Below are 9,484 nucleotides of genomic sequence, written 5' to 3'. Positions count from 1 at the left end.
GACAAGCCATGCTTGCAGGAGGAGCCACCTCGCCTCTGTATTCTGATTGTTAGTGCTGTCATTTGATTCTCTCCGAGTTAATCAATAGTTATCTGCCCTGACTGACACCTCTTTCCCCTTTAGTCTGCTGATCTACTTTACCAACTGATTGTGCCCTGTCACGATACTTTTAATTCCACTTTTATATCATGCTTTTTTCCTCTCTGATTTTTCTTTTTTGTGAGAACTTAAGCACCCAGCTATCCAATTTAGTCCTAGGACCTTTGTTAATTTTTAGTTTTGTCTTAAAAATTGTTTAGCTATGGGTGATTATTGTCCTCTGCTATTCTTACTGTATGCAATAATATCAATCATATGCTTAAAAATTATTGACTTTTGGGTAGCAGATAGAATAGAAGCCAATATGCTAGCAAAGAAACTTTGATATTGGATTTTTATACTCAGAATTAACACTAGATTCTTATACCTAAATTCACACTACATGTTCATGTGATCATCCCACAAGCCTATAATATTTTAAGCTCCTATGAGGTCAGGGCATTTAATTCCATAAACTATATGTTTCCAACCACAAATCCACCCTCATGTTCTTGACTTGGTTGTACATATTTTGTCATTAGCTCTGCTCAGAACCCACACATCCTGGAGGCAATGCTACTGCCCCATTGTTTAAAAAATCTCACCACTTTAAGTTTCATTTATGATAAAATTTGCAAGCAAATAGTGTCTGTACAATATGTTTTAACACTATTTTCCACAGCATGGGTTTGTATGATGTTTCCTCTCTCCTTCTGCTTCTGTGACCAACCTGATTTCCCTTGCTTTTGGCTGTTTTTCTACTTTTTAAGTTTGGAGTTTCAGCTGCCTCCAACCTCCAGTGCAAACGGAGTTGACATTTTGTTTTTTATTTCCATTGTGGCTTTTGGATAAGGTGCAGAAGGGGCAGTGCTGACTCTAAGCTTCCATCTGCATATTGGAATTCACTCCTTACTCTTAAAAACACTGTCTTCAGTTCTCCCCCTACCTACTGGGTGCTTCTTAGTCTCTCTTGTTAGAATCCTGTGCCTTCCTGACCTCCACACATACTGCTTAGAGGTGTAGCCCCTCACCTTTCCCTTTACTACTATCTTTCTCAGAGCAGAATTCAGTCTTACCAGGCCTGTTAAGCTTGGTCCCCTGCTAACTCTCTGACATCATCTGCTACTTTCTGTTCACTCAACCCCCTCTGGTCCCTCTAACTCCTTTGCTGTTCCTGATTCCACCAAGAACACTCCCATCTCAGAGATTTGGCATCTGCTGTTCCCTTAACCTGGAAATCTCTCAGATCACCCTGGCTTACTCCAACCCTTCATTCAAAACTCCATCCCACTTTTCCTGCTCAAATGTTCACCTCCACCAAGAAAGGCCTCTCCTCAATTCCCTTCCAAAAATAGCACCCCCGTCAGTCTCTCTCCCCTTCATCTGACTTTAGTCTTTCATACTGATGATTACTACCAGACAGACTACACTGTTTGCTAATTGCATCTATTGATAGTAGTAGAGACTGTGCTTCCAGATTCCCTGTGCTTAGGACAGGCTGGGGCATAGCAGGTACTTCGTAAATATTTGTTGAATAAAAGAATGCATCAATAAATACATATTTACAGAGTGTTTTGCACAATTAAAATTGGTAATTTTAATGAGGACAGACCAGTTGTTCAGAAGAATGTTCCTTCATTGGCTTTGTCTGATTGTTTCCTCATGATTAGATTCAGATGATAAATTTCTGGGCAGAAATCCTACATAAGGGATATTTTGTTCTTAGCACATCACACCAGACCATTTTCATAGACATGATGTTAGTGTGTCTCATTTTTGGTAATATGAACATCGGTCCCATAATTAATATGGTAACAGGTCAATATAGTCTTGTATCAATTCTTTTTTCCTACGACAATGGCCATTGCTGAACAGAGAGAAAAACGGGGAAATAAAAGTCTAGGATAAGGGAGGCAGCAATTGGGATTCTAGAAAACCAAGCTAATTTCTCCCTATGAATGTCAAATAGAAAACAAAGGACATTTATATATAAGAATAATATTTGGAGTTTTGATGTCTAAGTTAAGGTGGTAATCTGTTTGCAGCCATGTTGCAAAGCCTGGAGCCTCCAGTGAAACAAGCCAGGTGGAGAAAGACAAATACAATATGATTTCAATTATTTGTGGGATATAAAAACAAAGCAAAACAGCATGAACAAAATGGCAGCAGACTCATAGACTCTGAGAAGGGACTGGTGGTCACCGTGGGGATGGTTACCACAGGGATTAGGGTGGGTCAGAGGGGAGGGTGAAGGGGATAAAGGAGCACAAAAATTCTCAATCATAATGTAGGTTGGTCACGGGGATAGTAGTACAGCATGGAGAATACAGCCAATGATTCTGTAACATCTTTCTGTGTTGACAGATAGTAGCTGTACCAGTGGGGATGAGGATTTAATAATATGGGTAACTGCGGAACCACTGTGTTGTATACTTGAAACTAAAAGAAGACTATATAAGAAAAGCCTGGAGCCTCTAAATGAGATTTCTAAAACACATTTCAAAGATACCAACCCATGAACTGGCCATCTGGGATCCAGTTTCCACCAGCTGCCTTCTCTCTGACCTCACTGACTCACCTGAGTGCCTGTGACCTGGGAGGTCTCTTTCCAGTGTCCATGGTTCTTCTCTTTGCTACAGCTTGAATATCAGTATAGGTGTGCTAACACAGTGCCCTGTTACGGGAAATGACGGGAACTTGGCAAAGTTGCTTAGGGTTCAGGCCCTTTGAAGAATCAGAAGGGAGACACTTTAGAACCTGTACAATGATGGGGCTCTCATCAAAAAAGATCTTTTCACCAGGGAGGTGAGAACACAACATCTTCCCAACTTCCCTAAAAGGGCCTTTGAATCCAAAATCTCAAGCCTGAAACTCATTACGCTCTATGGTGATCTGGTCCCTAACACAGGAAACACATGCTGTTGAAAGTTGCATGAGAAGCAATGCATACCCAGGACCACCAGGTGCCTGTAGTTCTCCAGCATCACCTCCCTGTACAGGAGCCTCTAAGGGGTCTAGCAGCTGCCATTCCTTCTGGGAAAAGTCCATGGATATATCCTTGAACAACACCGATCCCTGTAATAGCGCAATCCTGTGCAATCTGAAGCGCTCAAGACCACATGGCGTGGGAAATATGTGTGGGAACTAATTCTACTGTGTCTGCTGTTAAGACTTTACCAGAAAACGTTACAAAAGACATCTGCCATGTACCTTCCTTTGTTATACTTTGCAGGAGAAACAGAAATAATAGAAATACTCTTCCTCTATATTTATTTATCAATTCATAAGACAGTTTGAGTTCCTGTACATGCTTAGAACTGTCCTGGTGGTAGAGGTTGTTAATGCAAATAAGACACTGGCCTTGTTTTTAAGGAGTTTACAGACCAAAGAGGAGACTTGCTACAAAAACACATACATATGATAATGAATTATGGGAACTATGAAAATGCTTTAATTGAGGTGATAAAGAGTTGATTGCACACTGATAGTGGGTTTTGTGGAAATATGGGGCAACAGTATAAGCAAAGGCATAGAAGCATTCAAAACACATTAAAGTAAGGGAATAGCAAATAATACAGAATGATAGAATAAGGTTGGGGGCTTTGATGAGACAGAGCAATAGAGGTATTGAGTGGCCAGACACAGAGACATTTTGGACTTTTGCCTATAGACCAATAGCCTCCAATATTTGGTCACCCCATCAGTAAGTTTCTAAGCATCCCCCAGTGTATTTATTTATAAATTATATATATATATATGACTCGCCAGCCACACACCAAAAGCAAAGCTTAACTTTCTTAATGCTCTTAATACAAAAGAATCATAAAAAGGGGTTCCAATAGTTTCTTTGCATACCAGACACTACTTGATCACCTTGGGAGGTTCTCTGTGACGGATACCCCCACTTTGGAGGTTACTTCCGTGGACAATGGGAACATATAAAGAAGTAACATGACCAGATTTATATTTTGAAAGTGATGCTCTAGAAGCAGAGCTGAGAGTGTTTGAAAGTAGTGGCTCGCAATCAACATGCTTTGGCTTGCCAGGGGGCCTTTGGAAAACGTCCAGAGCCATTTTCAGTTGGCACCACCAAGGGAGGGGCCCTCCTGGGATACAGTGGGCGGAGTCATGCTACTCATCACCTATAATGTGCAGGGCGGCCCCTACAACAAAGAATTCTCTGGCCCAAAATGTCAATAGTGCGGAGCAGCGTGAGAAGGGAAGTCAAAGAAGAGATAATGGACTATTGTAAGAGATGACCACCTTTTTTAACGTAGTAGCAGAGGACTGAGAAGTGGGAGCTGATTCTAAATGGAACTGATCAGCAATTGGTTGTAGAATGAGGTAAAAATGGAGCATTCCTCCCCCGTTATCTGCAAGAGCAGCTGGGTCAACGCTGGAGCTATCTACCGAGGCTGACAAAACAGGAAGAAAGAATGGGTTCGGCAGAAGGAGAGAGAGATCTTGGACATGTTATATTTAAGATCTGTGAGACAAGGTCTTGCAGCCCACGAAAGATTGAGTCTTTGGAAATCAAGAGTCTCTCAGGGCTGGAACTTGCTGCTAAAGAACAGAGAGGCTGAGGACGCTGAGCCCGAGGGCCGCCAGGAGAAGGAGAGTGGGCCCTTGCGACAAGAAGGAACCAGACCCAGGAGTTGGCAGCTGTGCCTGCAGCGTCAAGAGCACCCCTGGTCCACGGTGCCGCTTGCTCAGCAGCTGCTGGACAAATGAAGAATGTCTCAGAAACCACTGGTGGTGACAATGTCAAGAGTAAGTGACACTCCTAACAACACTGGTCTGGGCACACATATTTATCACCTCTGCCTCCAAAACAACAACGGGAGAGACATAACAACACCCACATATGTATCAGAGCAGAGGGGTACTGGGAAGGGGCCACTGGCAAGTAGCAAATTTTGACTAGTTTCTGGAAGATACAGAGTAGGAGGCGGTCCTAGAGGCAGTGTGCTCACCCCTTCATAAGAACGTCTCAAGCTCTTTTCAGAGCCTGGCTAGATCTCCCAGCTCAGAGCAGCTGCAGCCAAAGTGACGTGGGTTCTGGGCTGAAGAATAGGGAGCCTGAGGACTGCCACACTCTCTGGGGGCTTCCTCACCAAGGGGGGTTGGCCGAGGGTGAATGCTCAGAACAAACAGTCCCTATACAAAGCAGAGAACTGCCTCCAGGAATCTGTGTGAACTTTGCAACCAAAGAGAGAAGCCAAGTACTGTGCTTAGCACCCTGACCGGTCACAGCTTTTGTTTTAAGGCATCTCGAATGTGCTATCAGGTAAGGCACTGCTGCTTTGGCAGGGGAAGGGGCTCTCCGCATGCTTGCCCTGCTCTGTGCAGCCAGAGCAGAAGCCTGTGTGAGCACATCTCCCAGCAGTTCACACCAAAAGCTCTAAGTCAGTCCTTTCATTCACGGGAAAAGCCAGCCGAGGAAACAGACCTGTGCATGCTGAGCAAACACACAGCAGCTCTCTAAATCAATCTGATGAGATTTTTACCTTTCTGTTCACACAGAACACAAAAAAGGGCTCATGTACTTGAGGAAAAATGACAATCTGAAAAATAAGCATCAAGAAAAGGAGGCTTGAAGACTGCTAACCAAATAAAAATCCAGCCATCTAAAGGGTAAGTGCCAAGCCAAGCAGATTAAAGACTGTGACATTTAATTCAGATACTGATGTGAATAACCCCTAAACTCAAATTGGTATCCCTAAATTGATGCAAGGGTCTTACTTCTGTGAAATGAGAAAAACCAGGTATGAAGAAAGAAAAAGCACAGACAGTAACTATTTTGTTGCTAACTTAGGAAAACAAAACAAAACTCTCAAGAGAAGCTCGAAGACAGAGTGACATGAGTGACAAAAATGAGCAAATCTCTCAACAGAAGAAAAACCCAGGAAAGTGGAAACCAGGAAAGAAGATGCCAGGAACCCGGGAGGCCAGGCACCGGCAGTCCGACCGGCTCCCTGGGTGGCAGGGATGGAGAGGAGGGAGGCCAGGACAGCATCTCAGAAATCTCTGAGAAAGTCCCAGGGCGCCTGCGGCTTCATCTCAGCAGGACCTGCCCAGTCACCACACAGGCAAGCCGAAGGAGAGACATCAGTGACTGCCTGGTGAAATATCTGAAACCTGCAGAGAGAGAACAACTTTCAAGAAGAAGGAATAAAACAGGTACCTACAGAAGAGTGAGGATCAGCCGCCACATGACTCTGCTCAGCCTGTCCAGGTGCTGGGAGGCAACAGACGTGGTCTTTTGCAGAGTACTCTGGGGAAGGAAGACTCCAGACGCAAATTCTATGACCGATCGTTCATCTAACGGGGGAGAGCAAAGGCACTTTTGGGTATCCAGACACAGAAGGCACAGAGCCACACAGTCCTTCCATAATGTACCCCAGAGACCTCTACCCAAACCTAGCAAATCGGAGAAAGAACATAGGACACATGGAGACCGCGGTGGACAGAGAGGGGTTGATGGGTGAACTGGTCCTGGTGAGGCCAGACAGGGCAGGTACCCTGCAGACTGTGAAAGCGATTAGTGCAGGGGCTAACACAGCAGGAAACATGTTTTTTAAAAAGTTCTTTATAAAGGGCACGTAGGCAAAGTTGTAAACTTTCTTTTGGCAAAGCTACACATTGTGGGTCCCAAGCCTGAGAATTCCTGAACTTTGGAAGAGGAGCCACCATGGTGACGGCGGTGCTGACGGTGATGCTGGCTGGTTCAGCAGCAGGCTGCCCGGAATGCCCTGATGAAGCCAGCCCCTGAGGACGGAGGACCTCTGGTCTTCTGGCTGAGCCATGGCAGCCAGAGCCAATGGCCAGCAGAGGGCACCTGGCATGCTCTTTCTATCTGAGTAGAGTGCCCAGATTTAGTAAATAAAAATACAGGGCAGCCAGTTAAACTTCAGATAAAAAAAACAAGTTAAGTCCTCAGTGTTGGAACGTCCTATGCAAGATGTACTCTGTGTTATATGCTCTGTGTCTTATCTGGCAACCCTATGCCTAAGAGATTTCCCATTCCAAGTTCTTGGGCTGGAACATAAGCAGATGTTAGCTTGCTCTGAAAATTGGGGCTGGGTGGTGGAGCTTGCAGTGCATTTAGACTCCAGGTCTCCATATGGCTAGATTTCTCATGGTGCATCTTTAGAATGATTCCAGCTACAAGCACCTGAGTTAAATCTGTTACTTATATTTTCAGCAAAAAGGATATAATAAAACAACCTACCTCATAATGTTGTTGTCAGACTTAAATGAGCTAATCCAGGTAGGACATACACCAGTGCCTGGAACATAATAAGCAGCCCTAAATTGTAGGTAGTATTATAATTATTATAATTTGTCACTTTATCTTCAAACTTGGGACAGCAAAAATAACCAGGAAATATATATTAGAATTGAAATAATCATTGTTCAAGTAGTGAGAAGGTATGATGTGATTGGTAACAGAGAATTCTAAAAATATTTATTATGTAAAAGGGAAAATGAAAAAGGAAAGCATTTAGATGATTTCTGTAAGACCTGAGAAAAGGAAGGAGTACATTTTATTTAGATGATATTATAGATGAAAACAATTTCTTATATTGATAGAAAAATGCCTTTACATGTCTTATACACGTCAAAGGTAATCAATAATAAAGATAAAACTTAGAACTTTAAAAACATGGGAAGAGGAAACAAGGAAAGTAAAATAATGATTCAGGGACAAAGTCAGGAAATGAAATAAAGGAAATTAAATGAAAACAACCAGAAAGCATGGCTACTAAAAATGCAAAGGAACTCTTAGATGTCACTGAAAAAGTCAAGTAGTAATGAGTAAACAGCTCACTGGGGATGTGTTCATTTTCTCCTGCTCTTGGAAAAGCTTAGAGAATTGTGAAGGCAGAGCTGTAGGAAAGGGAAGGAGCAAGGAAATCATGAGAAATATGGTCACTTTGAAGGTCCTCGTGGCACTTGCCTAGAAATCCACACATATTAGCAGACCAACAGCTACGTGGTGTAAGGACATCTCTGACCCTTCAGAAGGGGTGGGTATTCCAGGGACTCAGAACCCTGGTATAACCACGGGATGCTAAGAAGCTGGCTTTCCACTGGGGAGAGTAAATGTTTTTTTTTCTTATTGGTTTCTTATGATGTAGCCTTTTTAAATAGCAGACAAACAAGAAACAAGACAAAGCCCAACTAAGAAAGACCTGGTTGTAACACAAATCATAGCATAGCCAGGATGCCACACCATGCCTTTGGCCATTATTAAACAGGTGACTTTAAAACAAAAATCTTTGATATACACTCTGATGAAGGTTAACATGATCAACATTGTGGTTACTACAGTCACGCATATTATCAAGTCCCCCGCTGACCCCACTGCAGTCACTGTCCATCAGCGTAGTAACATGCCACAGAGTCGCTACTTGTCTTCACTGTGCTGTGCTTAACAGGTGAAGTAATTCATCTATGTGAAGTTTTTGATGTCTGGGATATACTTCAAAATAATCCAGTAGAGGAAGGTGGAAGGGGAAAGCATACAAGGGTGCGTGTGTGTTGGGGGGCCGGTAAAAGACGAAACAAAATGGTCCAAGTGTTGATAACTGCTGAAGCTGTGACAAGTTCACCAGAATCATTATGTTATTTTCTTTACTATTGTATGTTTTGGATATTTCCATTTTAGAAAGTGCAAAGAATGATATAAGAACAAACACCTGATAAGAGAGATCTGCTCATTTATTTTTCTACTTATATTTTTAGCTCCTTAAAGAACTAATAGGGACGTCTGATAACAGGGATAGCCGTGTGTTAAGGGAGTCTGTTTTTTTAAATAGGGATTTATTCTCCTTTGGTTTCAGTGTCTCCGAAGGATCTTTTATCAGGAAAGTTGTTTTGACTTAACTGAGACATGGTGGACAGAACAGTGGCTTGGGAGTCAGCGGGCCTTGACGCTCCTTCTGATTCTGCCACTAAGAACAATGCAAACAGATTTAAATAATCTAGGTATTAATATTTAATAATAAATAATAATATTAATGAAACTGACAGTACTTGTCTAGCACTTACTATGTAATAGGTATTGTTCTAAGTACTTCACATACAGTACTTCATTTATTCCTTAAGATAAAGCAAGATGTAGGTATTACAATTCCTCCCATTTTAGAGATGAGGAAATCGAGAGGAATGCAGTAAATATGGCAGAGCTGGGCTTTGGGCCCTGGCAGTCTGGCTCCAGAAACCTTGTGCCTAGCCCTATGCTAATTACTCCCTCAGGCCCAGTATCATTCACTTTAAAATGAGGCATGACCATATAAGCCTGAAAACTTTTCCCGCAGGAATAGCGGGCGGGTAGCATCTTCCTGAATTCTAGATGTGGCAATGGGTGCGGCTGGAGGGCTATGCAGAATCCCAGGAGAGG

Source organism: Manis javanica, chromosome 5, assembly GCF_040802235.1.
Source record: "Manis javanica isolate MJ-LG chromosome 5, MJ_LKY, whole genome shotgun sequence".
NCBI classification, from domain to species: domain Eukaryota; kingdom Metazoa; phylum Chordata; class Mammalia; order Pholidota; family Manidae; genus Manis; species Manis javanica.
The sequence above is the reverse complement of the archived record's forward strand: the minus strand, read 5'-3'. Positions refer to the sequence as shown.